Genomic DNA, 9,825 nt, shown 5'->3' on the forward strand with positions numbered 1-9,825 from the left:
GGTGCTCCAACAGCTGGGCTTTCCTCAAAGCTGTTATAAGAATAGACTGAGGCGCAATACCAATTACCACCACCAGGTGACGCTGATCACTAACGTGGCCGTGTGGGGAAATCACCGCATAGCAGTGTCAAAATTAGGCGAGGGTTGGTCGGGAATCAAGCGGACATTAAAGGAGTGACCAGATTCCCAAACACGCGTAAAGACCAGCGGGAGCACTCGACGAGCTGCCTCACTCGGACCAGATGGGCCTGACAGGATCTCACCGCGCGCAGAGCGCACAGCAGGAGAAACTGCGAGGGGGAGAACGATCTCGGGCAAGAGTCTGCTGCGCAGGGAATATGAAACAATACCAAGGCAATAATGCTAATAACGTGCACAAGAAACCGCTATACAAACAGCAACAACATCAGATTAAGCCAAGAATGTAAGGAATGCACTTAACTGACAAGCAGTGAAGAAAGAGGAAGCGGAAGGGACTTCACGATATTATATACGATGGACTGTGATATTATTGGACTATAGTTGCCTTGGAGACTACCTCCCTAATGGTTCATGGGTTGTGTAGTCTTTTGTTTAATGATTGTTGTGTTAAGCTTTCTTTTAACTGCTATGCAAATAAAGTGAGGAAAAATATGCATAATCCTCGCCTCCATCCTGCCATAGAATTCATTAAACTTTATTTGATCTGATTTAGAAACATAGATCATAAAAGTGTACATAAAAACAGTAAATCCTCTTTCCTAATACAATACAGTGAGAATTAATTAAAACCAGTAGGTAAAAACGGGTGTTGCAAAGCCCGGTTCAGAGCAACTTCAGGTTAACAGAATCGTAAAGTTCAATGTTTCGCAAGATCAAGCTCATGTACTTCGTGCAAAATACGCAATAAGGGGTCCAAGTAAGATGTAACGCTCCAATACCTGACCCGTCTGCACTATATAAAACTGCAGAAAAACTAAAAATCAAAAGTGTTTTGCACACTTCTGTCATTGGGCTATATGTGGGCTACATCTGGGTGATATTTGTGCTACATTTGGGCTCTTTTTTCTCTGGTGGCCATCTTGGGAGACTTATTTGTTATGAAGTTTCCTAATTTCCTCATTTACTGCAGTCTCCTCAGTAGGAAATGCTTTCAGTGTTTTACTTTGATTCCATCAAGAAGGCATTCAGATGTGTCACACATTTGCCATAAATTCAGAATGTTAGCACTCTAGTTGTTCATTAGATCACTGTAGTAAAGCTACTGCTCACCAGGGGGTTAACTGGAGGTCGACTGCTGGTATTGAAAGTGATTGTTTCAGCCTGCATGCCAGAATTTTCTAATGAAACAGAAGAGGATTGGAGATCTCACTTAAAACATGCCCTAAATTTTCTTTCTGCAGCACTAACCATAATTTCTATGGCAAAATGACCCCCCTCATTTTGTTCCTTTTTAAATTAACTGTTTTTAATGTTACCAGTCTATTCCAATCAAGATGGCTTCAGGTGTGCCATAATTTGTCATAAGTAAGACTGTTAGCTTTCTAGTTGTTCTTTAGAACACTCTGGGAAGCTGCAGTAGAACACAAAGGCATCAACTGACAGGCTGCTCCTGTTGAAATATAACAGGAAGATATTTGAGATCTCACTTAAAACATGTCCTAATTTTTCTTTCTACAGCACTAACCATAATTTCTATGGCAAAATTAACCCCCTCATGTTGTTCCTTTTTAAATTACATGTTTTAAGTGTCACCAGTTTATTCCAATCAAGATGGCTTCAGGTGTGCTATAATTTTGTCATAAGTAAGACTGTTAGCTCTCTAGTTGTTCTTTAGAACACTCTGGGAAGCTGCAGTAGAACACAAAGGCATTAACTGACAGGCTGCTCCTGTTGAAATATAACAGGAAGATATTTGAAATCTCACTTAAAACATGTCCTAATTTTTCTCTTCTACAGCACTAACCATAATTTCTATGACAAAATATACCCCATCATTTTGTTCCTTTTTAAATTAAATGTTTTAAGAGTTACCAGTTTATTCCAATCAAGATGGCTTTAGGTGTGCCATAATGTTGTCAAACGTAAGACTGTTAGCGCTCTAGTTGTTCTTTAGAACACTCTGGGAAGCTGCAGTAGAACACAAAGGCATCAACTGACAGGCTGCTCCTGTTGAAATATAGCAGGACGATATTTGAGATCACGCTTGAAACATGTCCTAATTTTTCTTTCTACAGCACTCACCGTAATTTCTATGACAAAATGAACCCCATCACTTTGTTCCTTTTTTAATAAAATGTTTTAAGAGTTACCAGTTTTTTCCAATGAAGATGGTGTCAGGTGTGCCATACTTTTGTCATAAGTAAGGCTGTTAGCACTCTAGTTGTTCTTTAGAACACTCTGGGAAGCAGCAGTAGAACACAAAGGCATTAACTGACAGGCTGCTCCTGTTGAAATATAACAGGAAGATATTTGAGATCTCACTTAAAACTTGTCCTAATTATTCTTTCTACAGCACTAACCATAATTTCTATGACAAAATGAACCCTCTCATTCCTTTTAAAATTAAATGCTTTAAGAGTTACCAGTTTATTCCAATCAAGATGGCTTTAGGTGTGCAATAATTTTGTCATTAGTATGACTGTTAGCGCTCTAGTTGTTCTTTATAACACTCTGGGAAGTTGCAGTAGAACACAAAGGCATCAACTGACAGGTTGCTCCTGTTAAAATATAACAGGAAGATATTTGAGATCACACTTGAAACATGTCCTAATTTTTCTTTTTACAGCACTAACCATAATTTCTATGGCAAAATTAACCCCCTCATGTTGTTCCTTTTTAAATGACATGTTTTAAGTGTCACCAGTTTATTCCAATCAAGATGGCTTCAGGTGTGCCATAATTTTGTCATAAGTCAGACTGTTAGCTCTCTAGTGGTTCTTTAGAACACTGTGGGAAGCTGCAGTAGAACACAAAGGCATTAACTGACAGGCTGCTCCTGTTGAAATATAACAGGAAGATATTTGAGATCTCACTTAAAACATGTCCTAATTTTTCTCTTCCACAGCACTAACCATAATTTCTATGACAAAATAAACCCCATCATTTAGTTCCTTTTTAAATTAAATGTTTTAAGAGTTACCAGTTTATTCCAATCAAGATGGCTTCAGGTGTGGAATAATGTTGTCATACGTAAGACTGTTAGCGCTCTAGTTGTTCTTTAGAACACTCTGGGAAGCTGCAGTAGAACACAAAGGCATCAACTGACAGGCTGCTCCTGTTGAAATATAGCAGGAAGATATTTGAGATCACGCTTGAAACATGTCCTAATTTTTCTTTCTACAGCACTCACCATAATTTCTATGACAAAATGAACCCCATCACTTTGTTCTTTTTTTAATTAAATTTTTTAAGAGTTACCAGTTTTTTCCAATGAAGATGGTGTCAGGTGTGCCATACTTTTGCCATAAGTAAGGCTGTTAGCGCTCTAGTTGTTCTTTAGAACACTCTGGGAAGCTGTAGTAGAACACAAAGGCATCAACTGACAGGCTGCTCCTGTTGAAATATAACAGGAAGATATTTGAGATCTCACTTAAAACTTGTCCTAATTATTCTTTCTACAGCACTAACCATAATTTCTATGACAAAATGAACCCCCTCATTCCTTTTAAGATTAAATGCTTTAAGAGTTACCAGTTTATTCCAATCAAGATGGCTTCAGGTGTGCCATAATTTTGTCATAAGTAAGACTGTTAGCGCTCTAGTTGTTCTTTAGAACACTCTGGGAAGCTGCAGTGGAACACAAAGGCATCAACTGACACGCTGCTCCTGTTGAAATATAAAAGGAAGATATTTGAGATCTCACTTAAAACGTCCTAATTTTTATTTCTACAGCACTAACCATAATTTCTATGACAAAATGAACCCCCTCATTTTGTTCCTTTTTAAATTAAATGTTTTAAGAGTTACCAGTTTATTCCAATCAAGATGGCTTCAGGTGTGCCATAATTTTGTCATTAGTATGACTGTTAGCGCTCTAGTTGTTCTTTAGAACACTCTGGGAAGTTGCAGTAGAACACAAAGGCATCAACTGACAGGCTGCTCCTGTTAAAATATAACAGGAAGATATTTGAGGTCACACTTGAAACATGTCCTAATTTTTCTTTCTACAACACTAACCATAATTTCTATGACAAAATGAACTCCATAATTTTGTTCCTTTTTAAATTAAATGTTTTAAGTGTTACCAGTTTATTCCAATCAAGATGGCTTCAGGTGTGTCATACTTTTGTCATAAGTAAGGCTGTTAGCGCTCTAGTTGTTCTTTAGAACACTCTGGGAAGCTACAGTAGAAAACAAATGCATCAACTGACAGGCTGCTCCTGTTGAAATATAACAGGAAGATGTTTGAGATCACACTTGAAACATGTCCTAATTTTTCTTTCTACAGCACTAACCATAATTTCTATGACAAAATGAACCCCACCATTTTGTTCCTTTTTAAATTAAATGTTTTAAGTGTTACCAGTTTATTCCAATCAAGATGGCTTCAGGTGTGCCATACCTTTGTCATAAGTAAGGATGTTAGCACTCTAGTTGTTCTTTAGAACACTCTGGGAAGCTGCAGTAGAACACAAAGGAATCAACTGTCAGTTTTGCCCTTGTTGTTTTTAATAAGTGTAGTTATGTATTTACTTTGTGCTTTTAGGTGGTATTTAGTTTTTACATAAATATAGTGGGTCTTTAATCATTGTATTTAGTGTGTGAGGTATGAGTTGCATGGCTGTTGTGAGAGTAGATAGACAGACAGACAAACATAGAGAAACATTAGATAGATAGGTAGATAGATAGATAGATAGATAGATAGATAGATAGATAGATAGATAGATAGATAGATAGATAGATAGATAGATAGATAGATAGATAGATAGATAGATAGATAGATAGATGGATGGATGGATGGATGGATGGATGGATGGATGGATGGATGGATGGGTGGATGGGTGGGTGGGGATTGGGTGGATGGATAGATCCCAACAGTGCTTTTAACGTTTACTACAAAAAAAATATTTGCTAAATCTCTGAACCGGAGAGGTCTCATCTTCAGTTAAAAAGCTGCCTACAGCACTGGTACAAAATTAATAAGTCACAGAAAGGCATTAGCTAAGATTGCTGACATGAAGGGACCTATGACCCTGATAAGCGTGAATTCCATTACTTGGAAGCTAATTTTGCCTTGAAAAATAGAAAATCAGTCATGATGCAGTATGTCAAAGGACGATGTAAAATTGAAACAAATCAACTCTGCCCAGTGCAGTGCTAAATTGAAGACATTAATATGTGCTTGCTTTGCATCCTCTTCTTCTGTAGTGTGTGCAATGCATCATAAAATTTCAGTGTTAGCTTTGCAACTCAAAGGGGAAGTATTTGGCCAGGCTGGTATCTTCAGAGCTGCTGCATAGCTTAAGAAAACACAGAACTGCATTCGGTGCTAATTTATGTTCTGCTAGAAATAGCTTCAAGGCTCGATATCCAATTTGGGCTATGCCCTGTGATTTTAAGACTTTTTTTGTAGCAGCGCATATTCAACAGCAGCGGCACGAATGTTTAAAGCAACCTTTGCAACTTGTAACATTTTCTTTTTCCATCCGAAACCTTCCCCTAACTATTGCAAGGGTATCCATTGTAGCCAACTTAGTCACTCAGTGCAGCAGGGTTTATGTTTTTTCGTACTAGGGACCTGATGTAAAAAAGTTGTTTGTGGTCGCAGAGCCTGTGATTCGCAAAATCACAACCTTTGCAACTGCAAAAAAAAAACTATTTCACAATGCACAAAACCTACTTAGTGAGTTTGGAAAGTATTTCTGACATGAAAAGTAGCTTTTGTGACTCATTCCAGATCGCAAATAGGAAGGGATGTGAAAGAGACACTCTTCTCTTCTTTGCAGGCGGCAGTGAAAGGTATCATTGGTTTGACCCTGCTGTTGCAGTAGAAAACCATTGATCGTCGGTAGCAGATAGTAGCCATGGGCAGCATTGCCTGCTGCCATTGAAAATGCAGTGATTGAGGTTTCTGAACCTCACAGGCTCCCCATCCCAGCACCTGAAGGCATTCTCAGGGAGAGGTAAACTGCCTTCTAGTTCATTAATATTCATAAGGGAGGAGGTTTTGCCGCCCCCTGGGGATGTATGTTTTGAACTGCAACTGATTAGTACATCAGCCACTTAACCGCTTCAGTGCCCATGAGGAGATGGTCTCGTCATGGAGCGCGGTTGCGCTGTGCCCATGACGAGACTATCTCATCATGAACCCTGCCCGCTAATGCAACACCCGGCACAGGGCGGGGAAAGGGCGTGGCACTGAAGAGGTTAACAAAATAAAGTCCTGTTCACAAACTGGTCTTCAAGACATTAGCACTTACTCATTTGTCGACAGGGCTAGTGCATGATGCTAAATCAGGATTGTTCCTGCATTTCATTTCAGTGATTGTGGCGACTCAAAGGATTGTAAGAGGAGTAAAAAAGCCTCTCCATGAGCAGTCACAGAACCGCTCAATCTCTATTCCTCTTTTATATATATGAGGTGAGGTGAGTAAGCACCCTTCAGGGAGATCTATCGGGGGTTGAGGCATTGTGCAGGTGGGTAGCACCGTGAGGTGACCTGTTAGATAGCAGGAGCCCCACCATGTCTTATTGCTCCTGGTTAAATTTGGCCAAGGGTGAAATGTGCAACTAAGTTTGTTGCTTTAGTAAGTGCTTCAAGGTACTTCCAAGGTAGTTTAGATAACTAAGATGCTCACAGTGGACATCATTTAAGGATTTCCAAAGGTGAAGTTCTGCAGAGTGCTCAACAAAAGCTGTAGTCCTGCATTACTTTAATTTCATGTGCACCCGCTTAATTCTGCCAGAATGCCATATGTTTAAATTCAATTTACTTTTACCATTTATTTCTGTATTACGTGACGGCAATTGTATCACTTGTACTATTTGAGCTATAGGTATATGTTTCATACCATTTTACAATATGTCTGCTATTTTGGCAGAATTTCTGCCAGAATGCCACGTGTATACATTCAATTTACTTCTGCCATTTATTTGTTTATCACATGACAGGCAATCATATCACTTGTACTTTTTACAATATATGCATTTGTTTCGTACCGTGTTCCAACATGGCCGCTATCTTGCCAGTACTCTATGTGATCATCATAACAATAGTCCATTTTCTATGTTTAACTATTTAAAATGAGCCTATAAGAAATGACATGGGAATGGCATTCACCCACCTGTGACCAAGGCAGGGCCGGACTGGCCGTAGCGGGCACCGGGCAATCCCTCGGTGGGCCGTACGGGTTGGGGCCGGTTTTGGGCCCCTGGGGGCTGTTTTTGTTAATGGGCTGTTTTTGCTGCAAAATCGGCCCTGTAACAAAATCGGCCGAAAACCGACCCTCGCAAAGAGCTCGGCGGCACCCCCAACCCCCCCCCTCCCGGGGGGGCAGCCTAGCACTTTGCCAGGGCCCGTTTTGGTTCCCAGTCCGGCCCTGGACCAAGGCAACTTGATCACCAAAACACGTTGAGTTATGCATGTGCCTCTACACCTTCACTGCCGTGGTGCACCCACAGCACAATGAATCACTGAAGAACAGGATGAAGTGCGCGTTCTTACTGCTGCATGGAGTTTGTGGAGTTCCATACAAAAACCTATATATGTGTTTGTGTGTTTATTTAAGTATATATTTAAATATGGTATTAAATATTAGTCTAATAAATTACATTTACATTATATTAAAACTATATGTTAAAATATTTAACATTTACTACTTTAAACTCTATTTATACTAAAATGTCAATATGTTTGTCTTTTTTTGGACAATATTAGTGTTCTAGTTCAAAAAAGGTATCCTCCCTATGAAAGTAAATGATCAAGGGAAAAGAGGAAAGAACATGTACTTCCACCGCACTCAGAGGTGGTAAGAGGAAAACCTATTTTTTTATATACAACCTTCACCCACTCTAGTAGTGGCATGCTTCATCATTGGGTTCACCCTGACTCCTAAAGGTCAGGGTGGGCTCAACCATATTCCAGGGATCGCTTTGAATATAATTTGTTTTTATTATTCATGTTTTTTTTTACATTTAGATAAAAAGTCCTAGCTCACCCCAGGTATCCCTTTATTAGCGGGGTGAGCAGGAAGATTAAAAACTATGGGAAGGGGCAATACGGATATTGTGGTCCTATGTCCCTAATATAAATACGCCAACATGTTTCTGCCCTACTGTATTGGCCCATGTGGGTCCAGGGCATTTGTCAGGGCAATATTAGAGAAGAAATCCCCAAATAACATCAGCTATTTGTCAGGACATAAAGGTTTGCCTATGGGATGGGACCCATGGAGCAAGTGTGACTACAGGGCCTCCCCCACGACCCCCTGATAAGTATATCTTGTTTACAGCTGGGGGTAATGCCCCAAACAAAGCAAGTATTTTCTTTATTTTCTTGTTTGTTTGTTTGTTCTTGTTTGTTTGCATGCTGAAGCAATTCTTTGGCACCATATCTTTACGTTTGTAATAATTGCAAGTTGACGTTACTGGGGATCTCTTCTCTAGTACCACCCACAAAAAACTGGAACACTACATATTATATTCACCACAAACCAATCATTTACACCCTAAATGAATGCCGCTTGCAAGAGTATCAATAAAATCCAACTATCAATGCTCAAGAAAAACCACTGACTTCTAATGGACCAATGATTGGGTGGATCTGATGAAGGAATTTATAAAGAGAGGGCTGGACCACTGTAACAATCTACAGAGAGCGCGAGAAACCTCACTGGTAGTCTAGATTGTAGAGTTTAATTAACCGGGATGCTCAAATATGACTAAAAATTCAAAATAGCATGTAAAAACAGCCTTGACTTCACTACACTGACTCTAGGTGCATTCAGCATTTAGTTCCAAACATGTTTTTTTTAAACCTTCAAATAGTAGCTATATTAGGGAATACAGTAAAGGTTTCTTAGAGATACGGTCTATAAACGTATTGTGCTATATTTCTGCAGCACTATGCAAATAAAACCTTCTCATAGCCCCAGGCAAGGAGCTAAGGGGCATATGTACAAGGAGTTAACGCCTCATTAGCGACACTTTTCCAACGGTTTTGCAGTGATATTTTTATCGCCATATGTACAAGCTGTCGCTAACCTCTGTTAGCGGCAGTTTTCCAGTGAAAAAGTCCATTATAAAGATCGCCACTTCTGTTAGCGATAATGACATGCAAAGGAGGCGTTCCCGTGCAAAAACGGCCGCTAACCCCACTTTGCGATATTTACAAGGGGATTCCTTAAGTTTAGAGGACCAAAAAAACTGCCTCTAACTGCAGTTAGAGGCAGTTTTTTCAGACAAGAAAATAGCTGGTCTTAAAAATGGAGATAACCCTTGGGGCCTCATTTCAGCAGGTTTTGTTGCTGGACCGTGCTGCAAGCAATGTTGCTGCCCTGCCCTGAGACAAAACCACAGGGCAGGACTGCGCACCATCAATAAGATAATGCGCATTCCTGGGCCTCACTCATGAAAAGTGTTGCGGCAAGGCAGCGTTGCAACACTTTTCACTACCCCCTTCTTGCAACACCACGGATGTCCTGAATTCACTGGACAGCACTCCATGACGCAAGTAATGACAGATACGTCTGGAATACTGATGTATCTGTCTGCAAAAATGTCACGCATTGCTGCAGTCATGTCACCACCATGACGCAACTTCTGCAATGCATGGGGCCAGCCTATCCCTGGTGCACTGCGTTACCCTTATGCCTGCCATCATGCAGGCATAAGGTACTGACACAG

Source organism: Triturus cristatus, chromosome 5_1 (genome assembly GCF_964204655.1).
Source record: "Triturus cristatus chromosome 5_1, aTriCri1.1, whole genome shotgun sequence".
NCBI classification, from domain to species: Eukaryota; Metazoa; Chordata; class Amphibia; order Caudata; family Salamandridae; genus Triturus; species Triturus cristatus.